Source organism: Arachis ipaensis, chromosome B2, assembly GCF_059453495.1.
Source record: "Arachis ipaensis isolate K30076 ecotype BB chromosome B2, ASM5945349v1, whole genome shotgun sequence".
NCBI lineage: Eukaryota > Viridiplantae > Streptophyta > Magnoliopsida > Fabales > Fabaceae > Arachis > Arachis ipaensis.
The window spans coordinates 96,552,160-96,560,771 of NC_142437.1; the positions used below are offsets into that span (position 1 = coordinate 96,552,160).

An 8,612-nucleotide genomic window follows, 5' to 3' on the forward strand; every position below is an offset into this window, starting at 1 on the left:
AGTCGAAGAATGTCGACAAAGGAATGATTGGCCAAAATGGGAAGAATCTATGAAGACTGAGTTAAACTCACTTGCAAAACGTGAAGTCTTTAGACCTGTAGTCCGTACACCAGAAGATGTAAAATCTGTTGGATATTGATGGGTATTTTTGAGAAAACAAATGAGAAAAATAAAGTTGTACGCTATAAGGCTCGACTTGTCGCACAAGGTTTTTCAAAAAGGCCCTGTATAGATTATGAAGAAACATATTCCCCTGTAGTAGATGTAATAACATTGCGTTATTTGCTCAGTTTATCCGCATTCCATAAACTACATATGTATTTAATGGATGTGGTAACAGCCTACTTATACGGATCATTAGATCGTGATATCTATATGAAAGTCCCTAAAGGATTAAAGATCATCCAATGAATATTCACACGGGTTATACTCAATCAAATTACAAAGATCTTTATATGGTCTAAAGAAATTTTGACGAATGTGGTATAGTCGTCTTACTGAGTATCTGGCCATAAACGGATTCACTACAAGAAAATAAGCATTTTGCCACGCTTTTAAAGCATGCTGAAAAGTGCAAAAAAGCGTGCCAATGACTTTTTGCCACGCTTTTTGAGCTATCGACACGTTTTTGAAGGGGTCACATCTGCAAGTGTGCCAGTTGCTCTATCGGCACACTTTCTTTTTTACCACGCTTTCATCTGTTACCACGCTTTAAAAGCGTGGTCATATGTATAACCCTATAGCTACGCTTTAAAAGCGTACCAAAAATTGAAAGATATGGCTACGCTTTTGAAGCGTGCCAATAGTAAAAGATATGACTTCGCTTTTGAAGCGTGCCAATAGTCGAAGATACATGGACCTATTGCGATACTTTTAAAGCGTGGCTATATCCCTATCAAATTAAAAAAAATATGGCATGTGCTTTTACACGTACTTTAATGCACTCTAAAAACAATAAGAAACATTGACAAAAATCTGTGAATATCATTTAAAAAAATTAATTAATGAAAATTAGTATTACATTAATAAAATTCAAACCAAATTAGCTATATCAATCTCTTTTAACCAAAGTAGTTATAAAATACATTGGGATAAAAAATATCAATCTCTCCCTCTTCATTGTAGCTTCATGTTGCTTCTTCTCATGACTTAACTGGATTCTGTGAGCCTTTACTCTTGCCTGAACTCGAACCATAGCCAAGTCAGTGAAGGCACGTAACACGCTTCCATTTTTTTCCTCACAAGTTTATAGACATTAAACACATTGCATTGAACCAACATACAAGTGTTAACATTTGAAGACACTTATTTGGGAATAAATCTATGTAGATTATACATAAATCAAGAAAATTTTAGACTTGAAGAAAATATACTTGCCAAAAACTGTTGGTCCAACACCAAAAACCATTAGCAAAGTTAAAGCAGCTTTGTATGTTGGTATCCCTGAAATATAGTAAAAATCAAACAACTAATTATTAAGAAAGAACCTATTCAATAAAAATACAAGATTCTACCATCTTTTAATAATCAACACTGCCCCAAATTTATCTAATGCAATCATTCATAATCCTAAATAATCTTATGTAACCACCCATCCATGTAATCATCCTAATCTTTGCAATATAAAGTTCATGTCCATGTGGGATTTTACCACCCAGAATTTAGTCCCACACATAGCAACAGTTTCAAAATTATAATACAAATGCTACTAAAGTACCAGTTCTAGTTGCTTGAATGCGCTTGTTAGCCTATTCCAGTATTTTATTTACAGCTTCAACTGACTCCATACGAACCTAAAAGAAAATTACAGAAGAATGTCATGAAACATCTTAATAACATCATTCATTTCAGTTGTAATAAATAGTTAAAGCAAGCCAGTAACATCAAATTATTTGAAAGATATTGTCAATCAAACCTTCCAATCAGGACTTTCCAAGCTCTTCAGAAGATTAGGAGTAATCTTTCTACTAATGTCTTCACGAGGCAAGCTATCCAACTCACCAGCAGTAATTAAGGAAGATGAGTCTGATGTTTTGACTGATCTCTTGGGAGTTGCAGATGCTCCATGAAGTAAAGAAATGAAAAAAAAATTGGACAATTGGAACATTAAGAAACAAAAAAGATTTAACAGAAAATACATCATGAATAGCATACCTCATATGGATTCTTCTCATACTCAGTATCAAGAGCACTGAGCAATGCAGGCTTAACATCAGTAAGGAACTCTTTAATATCTGCACAGGAAAAACTTTAGAACCTTGTAACAAATAAATAATGAGGGAAGGGCATTCAAAAGTTAATGTAGTAGTAACCTGGACCAACAAATCTATACGGAACACCGAAAAGCTTAGTTGAAGCATTTCTAGTGGCAGCTGCACTTGACTGCAGCCCAGTTTCTTTCAGAAAATCAATTAACTCCTGCAAAACAGGATTGCATTAGAACATACAAACTAGAACCAACACTTGAAGAGTATCCGTAAGATAATAATACAATAAAATACTAGCATATTTAAACAAAAGCATGTGAATTCAGAAAACACACCTTAAGCTTTATATATGATACACCAAAATCATCAACAGCTAAACCCATCCACAAAAGTCCCTCAATAAGAACTTTAGGATTCTTATGCTCCTTCATGATCTTGTAGAGCTACATGAAAAAAATAGTTATTTTAGTAGATCATATGTTAAAATATTAAAAAAAGCAAAAGCAAAGAAAGGTATATAGTTCAAATTAAGCTTAATATGAATAAATAGTACATAAAAGAAAAACATTTAAAATCTAAACAAAATCAATAACAGATACAAGATTTTTAGAACTTCGTTGCTTTAAGCCACTTTACTTTCTTATTATATGACCTATGACGCATGAGTACTAATACATGGCATGAACATAATACAATATTGTTACAAAGATACAACAATATTTAAAAACTCGAAGAAGTGATACAGCTAAGTATAATATATATTTAAAGAATGATGACCTACACTACAAGAAAGTACCAGAATAGCGACTGATTTGGTGATCAATACAGAATTTTCAGGACCAAATCAATATTGGTCACTAATAGCAACCGAATTAGCAACCAATAAGTTTTAAAAACAACCAAAATAAAATCAGTCACTAAAATCAGTCGCTATTTTTTTATTTAGCGACCGATTTTGCAACTGATAGTGAAATAGGATGAACAATTGTTTGGTTGCTAATTTAGTCGCTAAATTAATGGTCACTAAATCGGTTGCTAATTGTTAATTTAGCGACTGATTTTAGTGACTAACATAATCGGTCACTAATAGCCATCGAATTAGCGACTGACTAGTTTTATACAACTTGAATATAAACAGTCGCCATTTTTTAATTTAGCGACTGAATTAGCAACCAAAACAAAAGAAGGAATATCCTTGGGACTCTTGGTCACCAAATCGGTCGCTTTTTTTTAATTCAGCGACCGATTTTATAAATTAATCAATTACAAAAGCTGTCGCTAAGTTAAAAAAATGATATTATCTAAATTACCCAACCTAACCCTAAGCCACCCACACCATTCTCATCTCCTCCAATCTTCTTCTCGCGTTCTCGTCTTTTTTGCCACCCGCTCCGGCCAGGTTCACACATTCTCTCTCTTTCTCTCTCTCTCTCTCTCTCTCTGAATTCTTTTTCTAATTATTGCTTTTCGTCATTTGCATTGATGCCAGCTCACGGAGGAAGAAGCAAATCAGATCTGTTTCAAAGAGGTAAATAAAAACGCTCTTTCTCTCATATCTGTTTTCAGATTTTTTTTTTCCTCTGTTTTTTTATTTCTTTGTTCTCTGATCTGATCCTACAACCCTTCCAAGAGAAAGAAATCGAGTGCTCCACACACACCCTGTCCTATCATACGAACATCTCTCTCTCTCTCTCTCTCTCTAATACCATCGTAAAGGTCTTCCGATTAGGATTCCGGGCACGGATTGTGGAACCTTCTCAAAGCTTCTTCCATCTTACTGTTCCAATTTTGCAAAGGTAATCGCTTTCTTCTAATTCTTTTAGCTCGGTTATTTTATTTTGGCGCTGGTGAATTTATGAGAATTTTTGTTCTGTAATCAGCTTGATATGCAGTTTCATTTTTTTTCCTTGAAAGAAAGATTATATGTAATGTAATGTGAGGCAGTATAAATTAAAATTCATTATTAATTGGTTGTTTTTGAAACATTGAAGGATGTGTGTGAAGTGTGAACTATGTTACAGTACATTAAGGGGATTTTTCTCTTGTTACAGGAGTTGTTTTTATTTCAGGTTTTAGTGTTGGTGTTGGTATTGGTGTTGGATTTGGATCATACCAGAGTTAGAGTTTACTCTCTTCATCTTATAGTTTCACAGCACCATAAGCATGACACACACTTATTAACAAGTGATTTTAATAAAACTGATTTTAAAAGAGAAAATAAAGAAGAGAGAAGCGTAGGCAATTTGAGCATCAGTTTTAAAAAGCTCAATTTGAATAGCTTCATGGATGAACCAATAAGCAATTATTTATATTGTAATCCGTTAAGCTTGCTTTCAAATCTGTAACAGAATTTTTAGGATCAGTTGAGATACTTAGAGTTACATATAAAGTTGTTGAGAACATAACAGAAGTTCATTCATTACCATAATGGATACTTTTCTTACCCTTGTCAAATAATTTGTGTTTAAAAGAGGGTGTGGTGAACCTTGCTTATCTAAGAATTTCTCTTACGTGTTTGAAACTTTCAGAATTTTGGTGTTCTCATGATCCCAACAGTACCACAATAGCTTGCTGTCCATTGCTGGAATCTCTGGATTTTGCCAGGTTGTTCCTCTCTCCACTATTATATGTTTTGATGACTTTATTGAGATTATTGCTGAAGAGCCAGAACAATTCAACAATAGAAGCAAAGAAGGTAAAAAGAGTTACATAAATCTTTTTCATACATAAATTATATATACATAAAGTTCAATTTTAATGCATGCACTACAGTATATAAAAATTATATTTGTTTTTTCACATAACCATTCACATTATTAATGTAAAAAGAAATTACTTTTTTGCTTGAGGATGCATCAAAATTAGATTCTATTATATTATAAATGCTGAAAATAAAATAGTTTGATTATTGAATTTACAGGAACTTGTAAAAGCATGCTCAAAGAAGTTCATAAAAATCATGACTATATTGTAATTGATGATGGTGATGATGATGGTGATGATGAAAGGCACTCTAAACCACTCTTAATGAAAAAGAGAACCAACACAGAAGGTAATTGAAACCTATAAGTACTTCAAGTCCTTTGATTATTTATATTTTATATTTGTTTATTTCGTTATTCACTCATATTTTATATTTGTTTATGTCAGAATTGATTTGGACCTTCGTTCAGTTAGAGAAAGAATTAACAGATAGCAACTAGTAGTTATTCACATCCCTATTATAGACCAAGTGGCAGATTTATTAATCAAGCCCCTCTCCTCTCTTAATTTTAATAGGTTCAAAACTAAACTCAAGATCTTAACCAAACTGACCATGAATTTGTTAGTCTGTTAGTTTCGGTTTCAGTTAGTATTAGTATTACGTAAAATTAAGTTCTGTTTGAAAAAATCGTTCAATATATTTTTACTCGCTACATCTCTTCTTCCTTCTTAATTAGCAGAAACGTATTTCTGTTTGTTCTAATTTTTACAGCAATCTATTCTTCTATTTCTTGATTTCTGGTACCTATCAGATCAAATAATTTTTTATTTTCCTTAGTACATTCAAGTGGGGCAATCAATCTACTGAATAATTCAATCCTAGAAAGAACTACATACCTAGAATGACAAAGGAAAATATACATAACAAACAAACTCTTGCTAGAAAATGTGGTTGTTGTACACTAATAATTTAAACAAAAACAAAAATTCTCATCAATTAAGTCATATATTAATTAGCCATATAAGCTAAAGTTTGTGTAGTCATATATATAAAAACTAAACACCAGAATGAGAATGATCCTTATGGAGGGCTTGGAATGAAACATGAAGAAAGTAATTAATTCTGACAATTCTTTGTCGTTAGTATTGGAGGTAGTTTAGTTTAATTTATTCTTGTTAGTTGGAACTTCAAATTGAACATGGGTCTGGATTCTAATTTTTCTGCAACTTTTGGAATATTTATAGTAAAATATTTAGATATATTGACATAAAACTATAAAAGTACATTCTCTTATTTTGCAAACTTTCTAATATGTTTTTTGCTTATTTATCTTATTCTTTGAATTTGAGGATAAGAAAAACTATCATCAGAATATCTTTATACGATATTTGATAAGAAAAAAAATAACCAAAACTGTATGGTTTGCTTAGCAAGAAGTTGGTAGTTGAAAGTGTAAACCAATCAATTCTTAATTAGTATAGGCTCAATTGTAAATTGAATGAAGAATAAAAGAGCATTAGTTTTTATGTAATGTTTTATCTTAATATGTTTTTATATGGACTGTTATTTTAACCTTTCTTTGTTACATTCATGTTTTAGTCTCACTCTATTGCTTTTGTACTAGTGCATTCTGCTATTATTTATGTACTATGTAATTTTGAAATAAATTTGAACTTGATAAAACCTTTACTACAGGAGAATGAAATGATGATTAATTGTTTCCCTATTGGTTTGATTAATTTGAACTTGAATTTATTGAAGTGCTCACATTTCACTAAATTCGTGTTTCAGCATTTTCATCCCAAAAAAAAAATTTCTTTGACACTATTAAAGTTGACTTATATGAGTTCTATCTTTTTATTCAGTGGTCCTCGTGAAGATGCAACTCGTATTGGGTCTGCTGGAGTTGTTAGGAGGCAGGCTGTTGATATCTTGCCTCTTTGCCGTGTCAATCAGGCCATCTATCTTCTAACAACAGGTGCGCGAGAAGCTGCTTTCAGGAACATTAAGACAATTGTCGAATGCTTGGCTGATGAACTTATTAACGCAGCAAAAGGTTCATCGAATAGGTATCTATAATTTAAATCTATTAATATAATAGATGCAATTCTTTGTCTATGTAGTGACAAGAAAGTTATGTCATTACATTTACTCTTCATCGTACTAATGAATGCTGAAATTAATATTTCCATTTCAGCTATGCTATCAAGAAAAAAGGATGAGATAGAGAGAGTCGCCAAGGCTAATCGTTAAACAGCTTTTGGAAGTAGCCTTAGTGATGAGAATTATTTTGTTTTGTTTTTTCAGCATCATTTATTAAAAAGTGTTATTCCCAAACAAGGTGGATATACTTTTGCATATGGCCTTTACTTGCTATTATTTTGCTGGATTTACATGTCATGAACAATTTTGTTGCTTCGAGATTTTTATGTTTAAATAAAAATTTATTTGTATTAGAATCCATTTTTTATTTTATCTTTTTGAGATTTTCAATAATTATTGGCATTCGATCTTAATAAATAGTTATCTATCTTTGATTATTTAGATATTTTGTTGAGTTAGAATTATATTTATAAATTAAATTTTAATAGTGATATATGTGAAATTTAGTTAAAATTTGTAATTAGAAAGCAGCAGTAGAGACTGATTTAGCAACCGATTTTAGAATTTTGAAGTTAGCTATTAGCGACTGAAAATTTAGCGACCGATTTAGTAACTAAAATATTGGTCTCCATTTAGCGACTTTATACCTCAGCGACCGATTTAGTGACCGAAATATTGGTTGCTATTTAGCGATCGATCTTGTTAGCGACCGATTTAGCGACCAAAATTAATTTGTATGGTTAGGTGGTCTTGGATGAAAACTGGTCACGAAAATCGGTCACTAAATATTAGCGACCAACATCGGTTGCTATTTTGAATTTAGCCACCAAGGTTCTAGCGACTACCAGAATCGGTCGCTAAATTGGTCGGTATTCTGATAATTTCTTGTAGTGCTACAATGCCTTTAAGGTTGCTCGATTTTCTAGCAATAACGAATCATCCATGGTAAAAAATCTAGACAAGACAAATAAGAAGATAAGGATATTTAAGAATAAGTGTGAGAAACTGAAGACGACCTCATGAATATATAATGTAGAAATTGACCTAATCAGATTTGATTTGACAGATGATCCACAGAATTTTGCTGATGATGATCATGTAAGCCCTGCTTCAAGCAAAATGGTTCAATCATCTTCCTTAATGATTTCCTTCCCCAACTCATGAAGATTAGTGTTTAAATTACTGCAATCCTCAAAGACAAATTACTAAGAATCAGATATTTTTCTAAGAGATTTTTTTTATGCTTTTCAGGTCTCAAAATCTTAGAGGGAGAGGTTAAAACCATCAAATACAAGTCAGTAAAAATGAGTATTATATCTAGTTTAATTGGAGAATGTGCAGGTTTGATTTTTTTTTTTTTTTTTTTTTGATGATCTCTGCAAAATAAAAAAATCAACAAATAGCCCTAACAAAAATTAGCAAGTAACAAATAATCAGATTAGAAATAGAATTATGACAGCAAATTGCGACAAATAAAATAATTAAAAAATTAGAAAACCTAAGACTTGAAAAATTTTAAAACAGAATTAAAAAATCAGAATCATAACAACAAATTATGACAAATAAAAAGAACTTAAAAATAGAATTTAGAAAAAACT

General features: G+C 31.6%; 1 long non-coding RNA gene across 1 annotated transcript; it reads left to right on the forward strand.

Moving 5' to 3' along the window:
* The first annotated feature begins 3,510 nt into the window (after positions 1-3,510).
* On the forward strand, positions 3,511-7,366 carry LOC107608323 (uncharacterized). Its single transcript, XR_015904781.1, has 7 exons — positions 3,511-3,606; positions 3,697-3,735; positions 3,838-4,003; positions 4,736-4,902; positions 5,128-5,259; positions 6,777-6,980; positions 7,109-7,366. It is a non-coding gene; the product is annotated as an uncharacterized LOC107608323 (long non-coding RNA).
* Positions 7,367-8,612: the final 1,246 nt, after the last annotated feature.